The sequence below is a fragment of the Ischnura elegans genome, chromosome 6 (assembly GCF_921293095.1).
Source record: "Ischnura elegans chromosome 6, ioIscEleg1.1, whole genome shotgun sequence".
NCBI classification, from domain to species: domain Eukaryota; kingdom Metazoa; phylum Arthropoda; class Insecta; order Odonata; family Coenagrionidae; genus Ischnura; species Ischnura elegans.
The window spans coordinates 114,376,246-114,398,578 of record NC_060251.1 but is presented as its reverse complement, the minus strand read 5'-3'; positions in this window follow the sequence as shown (position 1 = coordinate 114,398,578).

The window sequence follows — 22,333 nt, the reverse complement described above, 5'->3', positions numbered from 1 at the left end:
TCTGTCGCATGAGACATTTAACCTAACAATAGTTTCACCAGCATTATTGCTAGTTTCTTCAGGTTTTATTGGCAATTCAGTTATGTCCTGTTTATTGCACATTGCATTCACAAACTGATATCCAATATATATTAAAACCAGTTGAGATATTATTTTTCGAATATATTATTTTTTCCTCAATTCCAACTTCTACAGAAATTGCCAGCAAATTGTGAAAATTGATAACGATATAATCTCTTTATGACTTCCCTTGCAATTTAGGCATTTGTGAAAAATGAACTGAAGCACAAATCAATACCTAGATGATAATGATCAGAGAGAGTTAAATTAATGGCTATGTTATATGAACAGCTTATTAATTACTATAATTATTCGACATATTTTTATTGGTTATTCATTTTCATGAAAAAAACCTTCGTATACGAGTTAATTTAGATTGAGACTGATACTTTAATACCATAACGAACTGCTAACAAAGTGGATTCTTCTGCGAGAAACCTGATATTTCAACTTAATCGGTGAATGGATTGTATTTTTACTATGGCCGCGAAAGCAAAGATCATGCTTAGTTGTGTTTACACTGTGAACATAGTAATTAATAATCTTAAATACTTATTGGATATAAATTAGCGGTTCATTAATCGTATTATTACATACGAAAGGGTACATGGGCACAAGTTCGGTGATTCACTGACGAATCGAAAAAATGTTCCATTTACTTACAGGGTCTGCTCAGCAGATATGTGTTGATGATGACAAAGGTATCTTCTTATATCTCTTCGTGCCACTAAGATCCACTTTATCCGGTACTTCAAAATACAGAAACTTAATTCGGCGTTGATTTCAAAGTAGTTGTGTTGGTTGGGAAAACTGTGGGCTAAGGTAACACAACTTTTCAAAGTGCCTGAAATAGTATTTTTCCAATTCCTTTTTGCCAGTCTTCACAGCGAAACACGGATTATTTTCGTCTTCCTTAGCATACTTCAACGTAAATTTGCTTGTAAGATAAGATTCTACTGCATAGCTAAATTCGCAATGTCAAAAAACACAGTAACTACGAATGTAAACAGTTTCAGCTGTGGTGTCAGGAACATTTGCGGTGGCCTTGGCGATGGCAGTTGGGTCACGTGCAATGCAAGATGGCCGCCGGTCTTTATGGCGCAAGTTTCAAAATACGATATTTAATCCGTTATATTAAAAAATAATTACGCAATATAATAGGCAAAATATGTAACTTAGGTATTTATAACGCCAAATATATATTTCTCATGGTTACCAAAAGTTACGAAAATACTTGCTTGTCCCTGTTTTCACTTTTTGTTGCCTAAATTATATTTGCATTCCTTTTTCATTGCAACCATAGCATACATCACTAGCGCAGCGAGGGGGGTTTGGGGGATAAACCTCCCTACCCTTAGAGCTTAGGGAAATTTTAAAGTTTAATCCATTTCTTTTAATTTGATTAATATTACTGATAGAATATATAGTGTGAGCGATCAATAAAATATCCCTCAGAAAGCCGTAAAACTCACCTTTTGAGACATTTATCTGAAAATTATTCTAGGGGAGGGCCCTTGCATATCCCACTTACCCTAGCGGGTATTCCAGACCCTCAGACCCCCCAGTGTTAGTTGCGCCTAAAACCATTTATTCCTGGCTGCTCCCCTGGTGCACAATGTATTCACTAATTATGTTCAGGTATGTTTGAATGGAATTAAAGAAATGTCTATCATTCCCATTAATATCCAAAAGTCAATAGAAAATTAACATCATTACAATATCCACACAATATTACTTTTGGATATTATGCTTTTTCAAAAAGCCAGCACATATCAATATCCTCACAATATCCATACAATATTACTTTTAGATATAATGCTTGATGGATATTGGTAACCATCTATGGATATTATATGGATATCGATTGCTACTAGGGAAGTAATTATCGAAATGGATTTTCCCCGAGCTTCATTGATGTGATATGCCATGGAATTTAGGAGTCCCAGAACGTAAATAAATATAGTCTAAAATAAATCCTGTTTAAAAGTTAATAAGCATTAATGCAATTAATAGTCACTCCTAAATGACTACCTAGATCCATCAGCAAATAAGAATGTTCGCGGAAGACGGTAAGTAATGCATGATTCTTTTAACTTAATACTCGCAGAAAAGCTATTAGTTATAAATAATTGTTTAAAAACCAGAATAAATCTATGAAATCTGACAGCATTGAATCACAGTTGTGGACTCTACCTCTGGACTACCAATTCCAACAAGCATTGCCAATAGTCACTACGTGTAACATTGGCTTATGCATCTTGCAAGCAACTTGAAAAAAATCATTAAATATAAATAACAAAAGCATTACCCACTATGTTCGACAATACACCTCTTTTCCAAAAAAAGGGGACTAATCCTCCTGTAGTTTGGGGGTAATGTGCTGGCCAGGAAGTCTTCAAAATCCATGGACCTTGTGTGCATTTTAATTTGACGTCATTGCCGGGATAAGTTCAAAATCACTGTGACGTAATGTCCTCTACAACGGCCAGGAAGTTTTCAAAATCCATGGACCTTGTGTGCATTTTAATTTGACGTCATTGCCGGGATAAGTTCAAAATCACTGTGACGTAATGTCCTCTACAACGTCGAAGCACGACAATGCGTCTTCCATGTATCAGTTTGCCTCTAATGTTTCTTTTTGTAATGTAGAAACCTTTTGACTGAATGTCGGTTTAGCGTGCTTCTCTGGAGAAGTCTTCTGCTCGTTTTTTTTAAGCAAAACCACCGTATTTCCCAAAAAAAAGAGAGCTGACCGTTGCTTCGGGCTAACGGCTTGATGTCCCATCTCGGAAGGGCCAAAATATTCTTGAACCTTGGCCTGCATATTAATTTTGACGTGACTACCGAGATAAGTTCAAATATATTGAAATGTGTGCCGAGTCTGTGACGTAGTGTCCTCAACAATGCCGAAGTACGACAATGAGTCTGTTGAGCCGCCATGTTTTCTCTTCATCTCCTCCGCCAACGTCTGAATCGCGGAAAGACATCGCAGCGATGTAATCTCGTGTCATTTGTTTCTTTTATGCCCGAGCAGCAATTTGTCCCCCTGTCATCCACTCCATTGCGTGTGCATTTTATGTTTCCGAGTGTCAGCAGGCACGCAAGGAGGTCACGGGGGGACGAAAGAAGATTTGACCGCGAGATATGGGGAGAGGAAGGGAGATTTGGGAAGAATGAAGAAGGACCTCTTCTGCCGCAAGCGTTGTTTGCAGGCCGAGGGACAGTGTGGAATAAGACATTTGAATAAAAGATACAGTGTCCGGCGTGATACGGTGGAAATCTTTGATATTCAGCTTATTAAAACCACTTGTCTGTTTCCACACACTTTTTTTTACACCGACCATGGTTTCGGCAACTTGTACCATTATCAAGGTACATAGCCTTGGGTGACAGCCACACAGACAGTAGATGAAGGGAGGGGTGGGGTGGGTTCATTTCTAGGTTACTGATGACGTCAATGGGCGATTGGTTTGAGGTAGGGTAATGTTCAGAAGGGGTGAGTGGAATGGGAACATATGGTCGTTAAATAATTTAAAATTAGCGGGGAAATTAACAATTTCAAACTGTTCTAAGAAATCCAGTTTCCACCCCTTGTCATGTACATGTAAAATTTTTGCATTAAAATTGCACCAGTGGTGTTCGTCATTCAAATGTCTTAACCCCGTGGTCGGCAAATCGTCACTCTATATTACTGTACTTCACTTTAAACACAGTATTAAATATTATACGAAGTTAATAGTTTATATTGCATACTATATATTAACATTTTTCATAAAAGGAGGATTATACAATGTTTAAGGTCTAAATATTAAACGAAGCAACTGTACAGTAAATGACAAAAGGCTTGTTTTAAAAAAAATCGACAATATGGACCTATGAACTACGAAACGGACTTGGGCACCCTATAACACCACACGTTGGTTGTCATGATGGCCCTACGGTTATCTCTATGACCTTTGACCCCCATTATGACCTTCGGATGTCAAAAAATCAACAATACGGATCTATGAACTGCAAAACCGGCTTTGGCACCCTTTAAAACCTATGGTTCAACACGTTGGTTGTCATGATGGCCCGACGTGTACCTCTATGACCTTTGACCTCCGTATTAACCTCGGAGGGCAATTAGTGGATAATACGGGTATTGGGACAATACCATTGACTTGGGCACCCTTTAAAACCCATGGATAGATACCTTTGTTCGTATCCTATTCTTTTTGCCACCCTTATGTCCTTGACTGTGTCCTCCCTGGGTCAACGATTTAACTTTCATAAAAAAATGTTATTTTCGGTTTCCTCTCGTCGGAAAACCTATGAATCGACATCTTGGACAATGAAACTCAGTCTTTTTTCTATCTCGATTTTTTTCAACATTGAAACCCCATTGGGCAAATTCAAAATTTTGGTTTGGACCCACACAGTGAGGTCAAAAGGTCAAAATTGTAAAATTTTTGTTGCACTCAACAAAACGTAAGACCTTTCCCCATAAGTAAGTAAATTTTCATGAATATTACTCGATGCGAAGTTACTAAAATTAGAGGTAAAAAATTACACACGACCTGTGGGACACTGTTTACACATTTTCACGGCATTGACGTTTTATTTCCTCATCGAAAACTGCTCAAGTCACCTGTCGCATGATGCACCTTTCATTTCTTGACGTTTTTAGCTAACGTAAATGTTTCTGCTCACTAGACAGCCTTCGGAGTCTCAGAAATGTGGCTGTGGCACTCTTTAAGTTTTATGAGTTGAACCCCAGTTTCACGAAAGGGTTGTCGGAGGCACGGCTTTCCACCAGTAAATTACTCAGGGGACATTTTAGGCTGGGAGCCTTGGAGACTGGCTTTTTTTTTAAAGGAAGGGTTGATAATAATGTGGGAGGAAGAGGCAAGAGCCAGGCCTAGAAAAAAATCTAAAGCTTTCGTCTATCTTGAGTGAAGCATGCGTTTTAACTCTAAGGACCATAAAATTCTTGCTCATAGTCCTGTCGACTTGCTTCTAGGAGCGATAGAAGGAAAAGGGTGCTATTAGAGACAGATTTTCATTTACGGATGCTTTTATTTTGTCTGCAAATCAACTATTGTTTGAAGTAAATACCTCTATAAAAACATGAAAAGAAATAACGCATTCAAAATTCATGCGGTAAATGTAAATTCAATTCAGTGTGTGTAGTTAACTGACTGTATGGTTAATAGAAATTTTCTAAATTGTCGATTAATGTAATAGTTTACAACTTAAAAAAAATCGCCGACTGAAAATATTGGATATAAATTTTGCGAGTACTTATATAAACATGTGAAAATAGTTGTGGAATGCATTACGCACATTGGAATTCATTCCTCTACGTTTTTATGTTCACAGTTCATTGTTAAATATTTTTTGTAGGCGTGTGGCAGGGGGTGTTAAGACTCCAGCCCTTAACAAATGAAAATGCCCTAATGAACTTCCGCCTAGCATTTATTAAAGTCACAGGGAAAAAGAAATTCTTGCATGTATCCGTTCGGCATAATATCTCTCTTAATTTGTCGTGTCTTTCGGACCTGGAAATATAGTGAGGTTCCAATTTGATGTTTTCCTTGGCGCTGTTAAAGATATCTATTCTTCTTTGCTAAGCAATCTAAGTCGAGCGCGCAGCCTCCGAGATCTAGACCTGGTTAAATGCTGTATTTAATAAAATGGACCTAGTTAACGAGTATAATGGGGTTTTTTAAAATATTTTTAGAGCTCCATTGATAATTTTTCTCGTATAACGTGAATATTTCGTCTTTTTTCAAAATTTATTTTGTTCGTTAGGTATTTTCATTATCATTCAATTACTATCATGATGATTTCTCTTGTTTTTTTTTAACAATCCACTTGTTCAATCATGCCAAGTTCTGGTGCTTAGTGTCTATTTCATTAATAATTGAGGCCTCAATGCATACAAATAAAGTAATGAACATTAAAAATCAATTTCATGAATCGCTGTGAATGGGGAACATGCACAATTTTTTTCAAAGTACCAGAATAAGAAGGTCCCCACCTCAAATGTACTCGCCGAAAATTTCGCGGATGAATAATGTTTTTTAGCTGAGTTATGAGTCTTAGAAAATTAATCTTCTTCGGCTGCTTGAAAACACGACGTCATCGGAGCGTGACGTCACGGCACGGTATCCACTGATGAGAGACTGAGGAAGTGGGTCTATGCAGGGGCTCAAATGAAAATATGGCGAAAATAATCGCTGTTTTAACGTCAGACAGCAGATTGTGAATATGCTGGGTTGCCAAGGCGTTATTGAAACAAACGAAGGGGGTTGTTTCGTGAGATTTGGAAGCAACCACTGTTTTTCAGAAAATCAGCCGCCATAATGGAGTCGACCAAAAGTTAACTGTATTGTGCTTTCTTAAATCCATATTAAGTCAACTTGTCCTTTGAGGAACTACTACGAAGCTCGTTGATGATTTTTACTTCGATATCTTACAATCAAGACTCTGCCCTTCTACTCTCTTTGCGAAGTGAATGGTGTACCGTGCGATGACGTCAGAGGGCGTTTCAGGTCATGTGACATCAAGCGATATTCTATCACTTTAAATAAGCATTTAATGACGTTTGTGGAGTTCGAGAAGGGTTTTGGCTTTTATATTTGGACTCGTGAGAAAATTATCTATTCAATGAGACTTGCTAGCGTGATAAACAAATTCCATGCATGGTCCCCATTTGGTAGCGATTTGGGACGTGGACGACGTGTAGATGATCACTTGATACATATGGCCGTGCAAAATGCCATTCTCTTTGGTGAAACCCTCGAGGCTATTTCGAGAAAAAATTCTTGAATTATGAGTCATGCGGCGTGGAGGACGCCTGAAATTCAAACGGATCCCATTTCTGGAATTTCAACGGTGCGGTTATTTTTTCTTATCGGCTTCCGAATTCTCAAGTTCTGCCTCATTCAAATGAGTAGGTATTTCAAGTCAAAACAACGTCAGTGAGTCCAGCTCATGATCTTAAAATTTACCAGTAGCCTATATGCTTTTATGAATTCACCACTCTCTTTCCTGTTCGTTTATTTTGTGTTTATGGGCGAGGAATGTGAGACTCAAGATAAAAGTAGGTGGGGAAAAACTTGAACAAGTAGAGCAGTTTAACTATTTAGGCAGCACATTAGAGGAAAACGGGCACAATAGCAAGGACATCAGGAAGCGAATTGCACTAGCAAAGGAGGCCTTCATGAACAGGAAGGAGCTTCTGAGAGGATCGTTATGTAAGAGTTTAAAGAAAAGGTTAGTGAAGAGTCTGATCTTGAGTGTAGCTCTCTACGGTGCGGAAACGTGGACACTGAGGAAAGAAGACGAGAGAAGATTGGAGGCATTCGAGATGTAGGTATGGAGAAGAATGGAGAGGGTGAAATGGACCGAGAGGAAAAGGAACGACGAAGTGCTGGACATGGTGGGTGAGCAGAGGCAGCTTTTAGATGAGATACGGAAGAGACAGAATGTATGGATGGAGTTAGTGCTTAGCGAGGAGGGGATGTTGAAAATGGTGTTAGAGGGTAGAATGTTAGGGAAACGACGGAGGGGAAGGAAAAGAATAGGATTTTTAGATAGATTGAAAGGGATTACGCCTTAAAGTGAATTAAAGAAGGCAGTGCTGGAAGGAAAGGGAGGCTTCCAGATCACCTCTTGAACACTCCACGGAAACCTATATTAATCGGTAGAATACTATAATAATAACGGGGAAAATATTTGGGCCACTCATATTTAGAATAGCTCTCGGCGTAAATTTTAAAGAAGTTACTCATCACAACCGGAAGACCTTCTCTTTCTTCTAATTTGTCACGCCTTGGGTTCGTTCTTAAGCTGTCCCGGTAAATCATTGTCACACCAAACAGCCAGTTGTCAATAGAATAATTTTTCATACGCATTTGTCTCTATTGTGTGAGTAGTTTCTTGTTTGTATCAGTGGAAGCTTCATCATCATCATCACCTTCACTGGTCAACAATCCTAGCATTGGTTTGACGCAGCTCTCCACTCAGTTCTCCTATCAGCTAATCTTTTTACACCTACGTATTTCTTCTCTTTCACATCCTTCTTTACTTGTTCCATATATTTTGCTCGAGGTCTTCCTTTTCCGTTCTTGCCTTTCACTTGTCCCTCGACGATTGTCTTCATCAGGCCGTTATGTCACAAGATGTGGCCTATAAGGTTGTTCCGTCTTCTTATCAAGGTTTTAATGATACTACTCTTCTCTCCTACTCTTCTTATGACTTCCTCGTTACTAACTCGGTCGATCCATTTGATCTTCTAAGCGTAAAAATTAAATTTTGAGAAAATGAATTAAAATATTTCTTAAAAATTGCATGCAGAATTTATTTTTCAAAACGTTGGTATTTTCAAAATTTCATTATTCAATATTGTGTAAGTACAGCGCGAAGTCGCTAAAGCTGTCCTTATAAGTTTGTATTGATTTTTTATTTTTTTTATTTCTTGCTATTTATTATTATTTTAATTTCAAGTAGCAATAGCATTTTGTCATTCGTTCATATTCATAGCATATTCGTTTGTTATTATATTCGTTTTCTTAGTAATTTTTAGAAGGGCTACGGATGGCCCCCGAGCTACAAAGGGCACGATTAACAGAAATTACATTGACTCATTGTTCTTGGTTCAAAATCTATGGGGTACACATCATCATACAAACTCAATCTTAAAACAGGTCAATTTTTTCGGTGAGTGGATATTTTATCAAACACTTATAAAATTTCAATTCGTCTGTGATTGCTTTCAAGAGCGTGTTTTGACCACAATTTTTATAAAAGTTGATGATTTGAGGCGTTACTTTATGGAATTTATTCATATTGAATGAAAATCAAACTATGTTTTTCCACATAAAATATTTATTAGGTCACTGCCATGGTTTCGACGCTCCGCCACATCCTCAGGACCTAGGATGACGCGGAGCCATGGTAGTGGTCTAATAATTATTTTATGTGGAAAAACATAGTTTAATTTTCATTCAACACAATTATATAGTAAATATGCTGATAATTAGAAAGTAAAGTGAAAATATGACTTAATATTAATTTTTATTCAGATTTGAAATTCGCGATAAGTAAAACTAATAGAACGTGGTTAAAGAAATGCTTCACTGCACTGAAAAAAATATGTCATTCTTCGAAAACAAGAAATTTTTCGTTTCTAAGTTTAATATATGGAAAGTGTGTGGGTATCTTGTGATGTGTTATTCAAGCAAGCATACATATAGGTATATTTACTTAGGTCACATTACCGTTTCCTTGACTACCTCTTGATTAGCATACAACGAAACGTTTAGACGAAGTGCACTTACCTGATACCATGGTTGAACGTATTTTTCTTTCGCATCACACATAGAGTTTATGTTACCATTACGTTTAATTTAAGACATTTGAGAGCTTGGTTATCATTAACAAAGATGGAGAAATGTTTTTGACCGCGAAATAAATGCTCACGTCGCAATGCCGTTTCCTTGACTACGGCTTGAATGGCAGCGTTTCGAGGTTGAATGGGGCATGTGGGATTGCTAGTGCGAAGGGAAGGTTGAATGGGACATGTGTACATACAGCGCGAAGTCGCTAAAGCTGTCCTTAAAGGTTTCTGAACGGCAAAGAGGATATGGAGAGGATTTAAGCTTCCCAACACCACCCCACTCCACTCAGTCATTCGAGCAGGTTATTCAGGTCACTCCGCGAATTCACGAAGCTTCCCGTCTCGCTTCGCTTTTGTTTTTTTTCCGCGAGTGCAGCCAAATTATTCTCGGACATGAGTAGGTATATACACACACATACACAGGCGTGAGTAAGTACTTTCCTCATTCCACTACGATGCTTGCTTGTTTTTTTATTTCTAGGCCAATTTATGGCATCGTACTACGACCCAATTTTTTAAAATTTACTATCCTCTCTTCGTGGAGGAGTTGTAGAATTTGCCTGAATCATTTCCCTAAGTATATCATAGTTCAGGTTTCTGGAAATTTCAACTCTCAGACGAAAAGTATAGATGATATACTTCAATATGATACCACGCTTGAACGTATTTTCCTTTCGGATTGCGATTTTTATTTGGACATTTGAGAGCTAGTTAATCATTAGAGAAGATCAAAAATTCTTTAAGCCGTAGCAGTTTGCAAAAAATATTAAGGATTCCACTCGTAGAAAAAAGTGGATTTTAATATATCAGACAACGGCTTAAGGGGTAATCAAGTTTTTCGTAAAACCAGTGTCCCACGGTCAATTTATCAGTAATTTATTAAAAAAAATCAGATTTCAGAAAGCGTGGTAAATATAACTAGATTATTTTCTTCGTCACGGTGTTGTAATTGTAACCATACTCTAGTAGGTTTACGTTTCATTAAATATAACCAGGATCCTAGTTATTCTATCTAGAATTTTTTCCTTTCACACTTCAATGAGAATAATGATAAGAACTATAGCTTCACTTGAAACTATGAAATTTGGTGCATAATTCTGAAACTCAATTAATTTATCTAACCTGAATGGATAACCTTGTGAATCGAAATTGCAAAATTTTCGGACGGCAAATTTTGTTTCAAAAGTTGTAGCAATTACGATTTTCAGGTCACTTCACGATTTCGCGAAGCTTCCATTCTCGCCTCGCTAATGTTTTTTTTCTGCGAGTGTGGCCAAATGATTCTCGGGCTCATGAATGTTGGTACTACTCATGCACCCACCGTCTGTGTGATTAAGCACTTGCATCATTCCTCTACTATGCTCGCTTGTTTTTTTTTCTGTGGGGCAATTTATGGCGCCTTACACGTCTCTTTTCTCTTATTTGCTATTTTCTCTGCGTCCGCGAAGCAGGCCAATGAATTATTATGCCGAGTAAAATGAAAACCAACAGCGTAATTTCCGTGTTCATTACATCCTGGAAATTATGCCATATTTAGACTTTTTAATCTGCTTTCAATCAATTTTTTTACTGTAATGGTGTACAATAGTTCAAAATTGTTAAATTTCTCTGTGTAACGTCGTATCCATGATGTTTGGCGTAATTAATTATGCACTGATGTTTAAATTGTATTTTTTGTAATTTGTACGTATATTTTTATTTATCACGTGTTTTGGAGTTGAGGGCGCTATGGTGATGAGGAGTAAATAAGGGATTGTTATAGAGAGAGCCATTTTGGATGGAAGGGATGAAATAAAGCGCTTAAGAGTATAACTGATTTTTATTGTCTCAGAGGTTGCGAAATCACATCTGTCAATTAAGGTAGGTTTGCATTTGGAGTATTATTTAAGATACAGTATCCCCTCCGTTCATGGACTTTCCTCTTCAATTCACAATTTGGCTTACTCCCTTTCATCCTATCTAAAAATCCTATTCTTTTCCTTCCCCTCCCTCGTTTACCTAACATTCTACCTTCTAACGCTGTTTTCAACAACCCCACCCCGCCTAGTACTTGCTCCATCCCTACCTTCTGCTTCCTCCATATCTGGTACAAAATTGGCGCTATAACTCGATTTATATACCAAATTATACTTTTACGACCGGTATATTTTGAAACCCCGGTGTTGTATTTTAAATCTAAGATTACGGATATTTAATAGGATTAATTTCTAGATTTTATGGCCAAAAAATTTTTAACACCCGCTTATTACGAAAGCAAATCTACGCACCACACCTAAAGCCTTCTCAACATATTCGCTCACGCAATATAACCCTTGCGCGTCTCACCCTTATTCGTGTGAAAATTCGAGTAGATTTAAAGTGTACAGTAACACGATCTTAATTTTTCTATTCTATGCTGGCTGACTTTGTGGAATTTGCTCATGATTATGTACATATACTGTCTACCCTGTCTATTCCTCGTACTTTATTTGGTAAACCTCGATCGCTTTTGACTTTCCAGTGTCAATTTCCAGAGGAAATGCCAAATAACAGGATCTTTAGATGGTTCATGTATTCAAACTTCGGGCCATACTCCTGAGCGGTACTCAAATCTTGATCCCGATTCTAAATCCACTCGGTAGCTACGTTGGCAGTGGCGTAACTAGGAATATGCTTTGGGGGGGGGATGGGATGGCCTGGGATGGCACCCCCCCCCCACTCTCCCTAGGCAACGGGGTCCGGGAAATTTATTGAAAAATGACATGCCTAGTCTAATTAATTAAACATTAATCTTTTACATCATTTTGTCACTAAAAATTTAGCTTCAGGCAGATGCAGTTATTGTATGTCAAAACTTGGCAATAGTTTTAAATATTTTTTTAATTTCTCTTAGGCTTTGGGGGGGTCTATCCCCTAATCTCCCCCATAGTTACGCCACTGTACGTTGGTATAGCAAGACCTCACTCATCTCCCTACTCTAATTTAGTGCCGACATCGCCTCACGTTTTTAAAATGGTACATAAATACTACTACGAGTGATATTGTATTCCGGTAATGCTAGTTTTTGATGTGCAGGATACCGCAAAGAAAAATAGTTTAGGTAAATGCGTGATTCTGTTAATTTTTTCCAAAGTTAGTGTAGACAAAGTGAGTTGATTTGAAATGCAATGTCACCATATTAGCTGAGGAGCGATAGCCTTGCCATAGCATTCCCATAGTAACACATTGTTTGAATAGGAATTGTAGGGCCGTAATCCAGAACGGTACTCAAGACGTGATACCAACAAGAACTTGCCTCCATTGTCACGATGGCATTAAGAGACCTCTCTCAAGATAATGACTGAAATTGATTTGCCAAGTTCCAATATGTCCGCCGCCATTGCCTCATGTTCTAAAAATATTAAATCTCTCGTAAAAATACTTCAATATGTGATATTGTATTTCAGTAGTGCTGGTTTTTGATGAGTTGCAGACCATGAAAGAAAATAGTTTAGATAAATGCGTTTTTTAAATTTATCACTGTTAATATAAGTACATCAAGTGAATTGAGTTGAGGTAAGTTTTTAAAGTACGAACTCTAACATAAGTGAGAGTATAACTAATAACTTCAACTCTGACGATGTAACCAAGTTACGAAACCCGGGTCGTGCCCATAATTAAATAACAGTGAATCTTACAAAGTTTTATTTCCTTACTTCCAATAAGTGAGAGTACCTGGTGAAACTTTGTGGACATGCCTCCATGGGATGAGAATTATAGACATTGGTAAATTTCCACTTAATTTCAATGTTGAGCGACCCAGTTTTGGCAATTTATGTTATTGTCAAGGCACAAGTAGCCTCTTTTTCATTAGTCAATTAGTGCTAATTGGGGAAATTTATTACTACCTTTCATTATCATACATACCTTTTATCCTCATGTTTTTTCCCACAAACAGAAATATTTTTTACACAAAATTTTCACTAATAGTTGTTTATATTTTTGACAATTCACAAATAGTGTATATTGTATATCCTTTGTATTGTAAACGTTTGTCTACCATTTTTTAATATGCTTGCATTGACGCTATGGAGGGGTTAGGTGGAAGAGGGGACTTCTTAGTCTCAACCTCGCCCGAATAAAGACATTTTATTATTATTATCAACTCCTCCACTAACTTAAAATGGGACCAGCATGTATTGGAAATGTGCAACAAGGGAAATACAATTCTCTATTTATTGAAGCTTCAAAAGAAAACTTTAACTGTTCACACAAGAATTTTACTTGTAACGTCATTGATTTTGCCAGTAATGAATTGTTGTATAATACTATATGACGGTGTACCAAATTTTCTATTATACTTATCCAGCGATTAATTAACAGATGCATTAAGGCTGTTTTACTCGGTACACGGAATCGCGCAATCTGACGTACGTGCGAAGACGCAATCAAAATTCCGTCGTGTAAAGCGGTGAATTGCTAGAACACATGCGAGACTGCGTGGATGCGAGACGGCAAAATAGCCCCTGTTCTAATTTCGTTCATTCATTCGCGCAATTCCTCGCCATTTTAGAAATTAATGCAGCTCTAACCTGCGCAATTCCGTGCCCCGTGTAAAACGGCATTAAGATTTATATTCGATCTTCTGAGATATGATCTTGTTTCTGAGTACTTAGATGTCTTGAAGTGGCTGCCTCGTAGCTCTCGAAGGAATTACTTCCTTGGATAATTTTCTATATGCCCTCCTTTTCTTACTCAATCGCCTGAATGCCTCTATTCACCCTCAGGAATAGAGTTTCCGTCAGAAGGAACCTAAACCGGGCTGACCTAAACCTTCTCCACATACCCCGACCCTTCACCAACCAGTAACCAAATTCCTTCCTTATTATATAATCCAAGTTCTGGAATACATTATCCCCCTCAATGAAATACTACTCCACCCCGGAATAATTTGAGAGAAATTTTTGCGAGTATTTAAAAAGTTAGCACTGTGGTTTTGAAATGTAAGAATCTGTGCCATGATTAATTTGATTTTGTTCAATTTATTGTATTCAATTTTTCTTTTTTATATGTTGTGCGTATTTCATATTGATTGTATTTTGAGGAGAGGAGATGTGTACATAGTTAGTTTTTTGTTGCTCTTATGGGTTTCCGAGAGAATCAATAAACTATTCATTCATTCATTTAATAAATTAACAGTAGCGGGCGTAACTTGGTGGAAATCCATAATCGCAGGAATCGAATGATCAACGACTTTGCTGTTTCCACGTAGTAATTTATTGACACCGACCATGGTTTCGTTACAGAGTATCCTTGATAACGTTACTCTGGTCTCAGAGAGATCTTGATTATGTTATTCTGTAACGAAACCATGGTCGGTGTCAATAAATTACTATGTGGAAATGGCAAAGTTGTTGATCCTTCTATTTCCTGCATTCATTCATTCTCATCTCACGAGCTCTATGACTCATACTCAACTTGAACCACCGAGGTAAGAGTGAGGACTCTAGGTGGAGTAAGGCTTCGGAATGCGACGAATCCTTGGCGTTTTGGATGATGGAAAATACTCCGCGTGCGGCTTCTCTTGATCGCCAATACGCGTCGACTTCTCATGGTTTTCCGTTGGGATCCTCGTTTTTACACTTTGCATGCGAGAGCTAATGGGACGCTCACATTCTTGAGTTCCGGGCATATTTTTCCCCCCGCTAATCTCTTCCTTCGCTTGCATTTTTTAAAAAACGAGCCGCGGACGCAAAAATCATTCGGGCGAGAAAAATGACTCTTGAATCAGTTTAACTTTTTTAAAGCTTTTCCGGAGGACCGGGTCGCTGAACTTAGAAGTGGTTTCAAGACTCGAAAATGTGCTGAGTTTGTTTGCTACTTCAGTATCGCACAGAGGGGGGGGGGGGAGTGTCAGGCCATCTACGTGATGCGACGATACCTTCCGTGTGAGCCACTTAAGGGGTGTTTGGCAGGGGGTGAGTATTTCCACCTGCATCGAGATTCTTGTGTAGGTGTGAGGTGCTAGCGCGCAAGGAGAAAAAAGTGTTGTTGAAAAAAAACCTCACCGATTCTGGTTGAGACACTCTTGTGTAGAACGAGAATCATGGCTAAAATTATCAGAATTTGAGTGAATAAAAATATGCATGACGCTTCATCTGCGTAATCAATAGGTCTAAAAATAAAATTCATTGACTGAAACAGGCGAGATTTAGTGGAAAAAAAATTCAAATTGATTGCAGAAAACAAGACAGCACTTTTTCACGACTTTTACTTCAGTAATACGCGTTTCAACCGCCAAATCATCATCCGGTACATAACCTATTATTTTTATGAACTGATGATGATTTGATATGTTCAGTTATGTACCCAATGACCTAAAATTCTTGATTCTTAAATTTATCGAAATACAATAACCGTCGGAAAATGTTGCTATATCGAACAATTTATCGGACCCTTGAGATTAAATAATTTCCAGGATTTTCTATCAGGACCAAATTTATAAGTTTAAAGAGAAGCTTTATTTCTTATCAATATTTTCCAAAAATATAATTTCACGAAAAAAAATTCTAGTTAGAATTACTCGGCTCTTGGTTGTATTTTACTGCGCACTGTCCAGTAAAATATGAACCAACTAGGTTCATGTTACAATTACTACACCGCATAGTAGAGACGAATCTGGAAAGATTTACATCACTTTCTGGTAATAGATTTTTTATGAATAAATTGACGGAAATACTGACCGTGGGGCAATGGCTTTACGTAATGCTTGAATATTCCCCATGCCGTTACTTGGTGAAATTAACCAAGAAGCCATTACCCAATATTTGGTTTTTATTACTGGACTAGGTTTAGAAAGTTGAGCTAGTATTCTGGCAATGTTAACCATGATTCCCGTTATTCTACAAAAGAGGGTTTCAATCAGAATAAATGCGGTAGTTACAACTCCACTTTTTCCTACGCACGATGTCGTGTATTTTTTTGTAAACTGCTCCGGCTAAAACAAAATTGTCTATCTCTGCTAATGATTAACTATATTTCAAATGTTCAAATGAAAGACGCAATCCGACAGAATCATGGTATCAGGTTGAAGTATATCATCTATACTTTTCGTCTTGAGGTGAGAATTGAAAATTTGTAGAAAACGAACGATCTCAATATTTTTAACGAACATAATTCCTAAGGACGAAAATAATGAGAGGTGGAGGCTAGCAGTAATGATTCAGTCAAATTCTGTTACTCCTGCACGCAGAGAAGTCAACAAATAAGATGAAAGGACAAGCAAGCATCGTAGAGAAGTACTTAATCACGCTCGTTCGTGTATACCTACTCATGCCCGAGATTAATTCGGGTTTCTTGGTTTTTAATTGTAGGGTAGATATTGGCACGTTTGTGCACGGGGCGCATTAATGCAGTGTACTTTTTCGCGAACCAATTATAACTGACACGTCACCAGTCACGAAAAATTGATTCTGCTTCGCAAGGGGTATTCTCAACAGTTTTTGAGCTTTACTCTACCATCGCTCTAGTTTGCTGAAAGGATAACCTGTTTGCAAATAATGTGAGTAAATTTTGTGTTGAACTTTTTAAAATTTATTGTGAACCATCCTTCACTTACTTAGTCAAGGATAAACTAATATGTGAACAGTAAAAGATTAATTATCTTTTCTGAGAACTGCATTTTTATTAACATAAATGCTATTAATTTTCGTCGCACGATATGAATATATCCAAGCATGGTGACGGGGCGCGTTTAAGAAATTAGTATCGGGGCTCCTTTACGCACTTTTCTAATACGTAAAGGTCCCCTGGAGCTTTTTTTTTGCTCCGAACTGTCTAAAACCTTTAAAATATTTTCAGACAATTTAGTTTAGCAAATAATCACTTAATGTTGAATTGAATGCCAAAGAAAAAGGAAATTAGTGATGTCACAACAAGCTAAACGGAAGAAATCACGTAATAATTTTCAATGAATAAAGTTTCTTCTCCTGACCTTCCTTATTATTACAACAATGTAGTGTTTATGATCTTGGAGTATAGGTCATGATAAATAAAATACACATTTCGCCAACGTTTCGGAGATTTATTCTCCTTCCTCAGGGCTCTTAATTATCATTATTATTATTATTTATTATTTTCTTTGTAAACATTCATTATAATTAAGAGCCCTGAGGAAGGAGAATAAATCTCCGAAACGTTGGCGAAATGTGTATTTTATTTATTATGACCTATACTCCAAGATCATAAACACTACATTGTTGTAATAATTTTCCGGTTTCTATGGGAGCAGAGCAAGGAGACAGCTAAGGAAAAAGTATGAAAGCAAAAACTGTGAACGGGAAAAAAGTTGGCACTCTCTGGAAAAAAGATAATAGTGAATGAATCTAATGGGAACTGGTGTGTGTATTCATTGTGTGAAACCATACAACCAATCCCTAAGTGAACAAGGCTGAGTTCAATGTCTCAGATACAAAAGGTGGTCCCATGATAAGCGTGTGCGAAAGGGAAGGCTTTATTTTTTTTTGGAAATACTATAACAGAGATGATGAAGATGACTAAGCAGTTACGGTTTATAATTAGCCATAAGCCTTATGTATATAGTTTAGCCAATAAAAAGTTTAATAAAATATTCTCTTTAATTCAATTAATGCTTTAAGTCAAAAAAACAATTCAATTTGATTAAATATTTATTTCATTTTCTCCTTAGTAATGCTTATAATAATCATAACTCCCGGGGCAAGTTTACGCAACACAATTGGGCCCAAAAACATTTTCTTACCTTTAAAAACACAAATACGCCAACAGCTGAATACACAAATTATAACGTAAGTAATTGCTTAATAAAACCACAATGTCTAAAGTTTCATAAGTTGAAACATAAAAATTAAAAAAATTCATTGGAAAAATCCGCGTTAACTTGCCCCGGTCTGCCATCTATCGTTTCGCGAAAAAAGACATTGGGAGTGTCGAGTGATAGATATGCGTCTTCATATGGTGATCTTCGAGTGTACAGTAGGGCGGATCGGAAAAATCGATTTTTTTCAAATCCATCTGGCTCAATGAAAAAAAGTTGTGGGACCGATCAAAAATAAGGCCTAAAAAATTTGAGACCTCTACGTGAACCCCTGACCCTCGCTCAAATGCAATTTAGGGGGGAAGGTCAAAATTCGAAAAATATAAAATTTTATGGTCATTTCCTACAGATTTTGACGAGTTACTGTTCTTCCAGGACAAGAATTTCGTGCATTTTCACGTATCTGCCACCGTTTAGCCATAAAATGCCTAATTTGAGTCCGCGCCCGCGAAGAAAATATTACAACGCCCGCGCAGCGTCGCGGAAGCAAGAGCTGCTAGCCGATCCCGTCCCCTCCCCGCTCGCTTCTACCCCTCTCACGCCTCCAATACAGCAAAATTCATCCCGCGTGTGCTGCTAGGAGGGCGTTTATCTTTGATAATATAAATCGGAAGATGGTAGAAGGTAAAAAACGGTGCGTAGTGAGACGACTTGTCCCTTATTTGGCGCCTCGTCGGCGTTAAACAAATCGATGTTACCAACTTTTAGAGAAGTGATGAAATATTTTTTGATCTGCGAACGCAGGAAAGGAGCCTGCGGTCTACGAAGAGGCCTCTCGAGTGGCTATGAAGGTGTGCGAACTATGGTGACGCGCTTCTCTTCCATTGTGAATGTGACTAAATGGATTTAGGTAACGGTACCACATGAAGTACTATAACTTACGGAAAATTAGAATAGGCCAAAAGTAGGGTTTTATTGAAGTATAAAACTCAAACAATTTCAAAGGAACATTTTTAATTATGCGATATTTTTGCGTCTAAGTGCAAGGAGGTGCATAAGTTCCCCCAATGAAGAAGTAGTTTGAAAGACAAGGTGACGAAAAGAAAGATGATGGCTGCAGGATTGAATCCTAAAGAAACTCGACATCTGAGGAAAAAAAGGGAATAATCGGAGATTGATGAGTCAACATCGTCAATTCTTGTACGGGAAAATAGTATCAAAATTTTCTTCATCAATTCATTCGAAGAAAATGAAATTAGCCGATTTGTATCTCTACTTTCCTCATAAAATAAACATTAAGGACTATAAACTCAAATTGGAACTTCTTCGGGGAAAATGCGTCTGCCAGCTGGGATAGAGGTATATGCAAGAACCAAGCAATAGCAATGATCATTCCCGCAACTTTAGCCGACGCAAAAGTCATAACTTCGTAAGATACATCAAAGCTAGTGTACCAGAATCACTTACGTACACAGAAAAAGATGCCACCTACTGACAAATCGCTGTCGAGTTTACAAAATTATCCGAATATTAAGAAAATGTTCATCAGATTTAATACAAGCCTATGCTCATCTTCACCAGTGGAAAGACTATTTTCACTTGCTGGGTTTATCCATTTCCCTGTGAGGGGATCTCTGTCAGACAAGCTTTTTGAAAAACTTGTATTCATCAAGGGGAATAATTCATTCATAGAGAGCAACATTTGATAATTTTTATATTGAAAAATCTCAAATGCTTATGTGTATGTTAGAATTTTTATGTTTATTTATGTGTTAGAACTTTGTAAAAGATGTCTTAGTTTCCTTACAAGTGTATTTTGTATTTCAAAAAGTATTTAAAATACTATTTTGTATTTCGTATTTCAAATACCGAAGTCCAAGGTATTTGGTATTTTGCATTTCAAATACATTTTGTGCAGTACTTTGTATTTCAAATACTCCTCGGCCTGTATTTTGCCCAGCCCTGCCTTCTGTGGATAAGAAAAGAGAAGTTTCATCAAAGGGCTCCATTTTATTGGAATGAAAGACTATACTCTTGTCTGATGAAAAAAGGCAAGAGGACTTATCAATACAAGTTTAGAGGGGAATGTGTGGTGTTAATTGAAGAAACAGGGTTCCACTTTTGGAGGTTTGCCTCCCCCGTCGGAGGATTAGCAAAAGTTATAAAATCTGCGATTATCGATTCCTTTCCGAGTGAAAATTAGATACACAGAATTAAAAAAGGAGGCATCATCCCTTTGCTATAAGCCTAATTCCAACATCCCTTGCAGTGTGGAAAAACTCATCTCGGGATTCCCACCGGGTTAATTTTTCCATAATGGCCAACATTTCAATCTCCGACTCGGGGCTCATCCTAAGAGATAAATTTTGTTGAATCCCTAAAAGAGTTTACCCACATCATTCGTCGGGAAAGCATTAAATCCGTATTTCATCCCTTACAGTGGTGTATTTGCTAATTGCACTATGCTGACTTGGATTTGCGACATAAACATTGGGAGGTTAATCTAGGGACCCAGTTTGCGTTGCTGCAAGGATGCGTTTGGCGACAAATCCGAGATTTTTTTAATTGCTGGATTTTAATATCGACGTAAAGGACTACACGCTGATGATATATTGGAGACTCCGGTTCCTTCGGCTATATCTGAGATTAGCGTTGTGGAAATTAAAAATCTATTAGTGAACGTTAAAATTTGAAGTTAAATATTCTTTTTTTTATACATGCGGACGAGATATTCGTGAAAGAATTCACCAAAACTTTGTTGACAGCAGCGAAAGACGAGGAATGACACTGATATAAGAAATACAGACTGGAAAGCAGATAATTGAGTAATTCTTTCGTGATTGTTCCTCACCGGAAGATGCTGAAACATCAAATATTAGTAAGAATAACGAAGAAAGACGCACTTGGTGTGAATTTTGGTGCATTTCGGGCGTGGAAGATGCGAGCGGGGAGGGGACGCGAGCGTCCTTCACCCAAAATCCATTTAGACACAGCTGTCGGACAATACCGGAATAGAAGTGTATATCCTAAGTTCCCACACCTTCATAGCCACTCGAGAGGCCTCATCGTAGACCGCAGGCTCCTTACCTGCGTTCGCAGATCAAAAAATATTTCATCACTTCTCTAAAAGTTGGTAACATCGATTTGTTTAACGCCGACGAGGCGCCAAATAAGGGACAAGTCGTCTCACTACACACCGTTTTTTACCTTCTACCATCTTCCGATTTATATTATCAAAGATAAACGCCCTCCTAGCAGCACACGCGGGATGAATTTTGCTGTATTGGAGGCGTGGGAGGGGTAGAAGCGAGCGGGGAGGGGACGGGATCGGCTAGCAGCTCTAGCTTCCGCGACGCTGCGCGGGCGTTGTAATATTTTCTTCGCGGGCGCGGACTCAAATTAGGCATTTTATGGCTAAACGGTGGCAGATACGTGAAAATGCACGAAATTCTTGTCCTGGAAGGACAATATCTCGTCAAAATCTGTAGGAAATGACCATAAAATTTTATATTTTTCGAATTTTGACCTTCCCCCCTAAATTGCATTTGAGCGAGGGTCAGGGGTTCACGTAGAGGTCTCAAATTTTTTAGGCCTTATTTTTGATCGGTCCCACAACTTTTTTTCATTGGGCCAGATGGATTTAAAAAAAATTGATTTTTGCGATCCGCCCTAGTGTACAGCCGACGTGTTGTGTATAAAAGGATGCATCCTTGAGAGTGAACGTCCTTCGAATGTTTTTTTTTCTTCCCCTTCTCCCTCTCTCTAAATGCTCGCTGCTGCAGTTATGGTTCTTCGAGACTCTCGTCTTTGATAGCTTTGACGCGTTGTCGTTCTGTCGCCCACATTCCTCCGTTTTCGTTTTTTTCGCAATGCCATTTGCCACGAATATTACGTCAGAGGACTTTCAAGTTTGCCGCTGGAATTGTCGCTCTGCGCGCATTGAAATCAGATGTCAAAATCGCCACTCGCGGCGCTACCAGTCGTCTACATCCACTTATCATGAGGAAATACACGGCAGTAATATCTAACAGCATCAGTAAATCACTTAACCACATATTTAACGCATGAAAGACGATTGTCAACGAAAAAAGACCACTTCCATGACGTTTAATGGCGAAAGTGGCAATGAGCGAGAT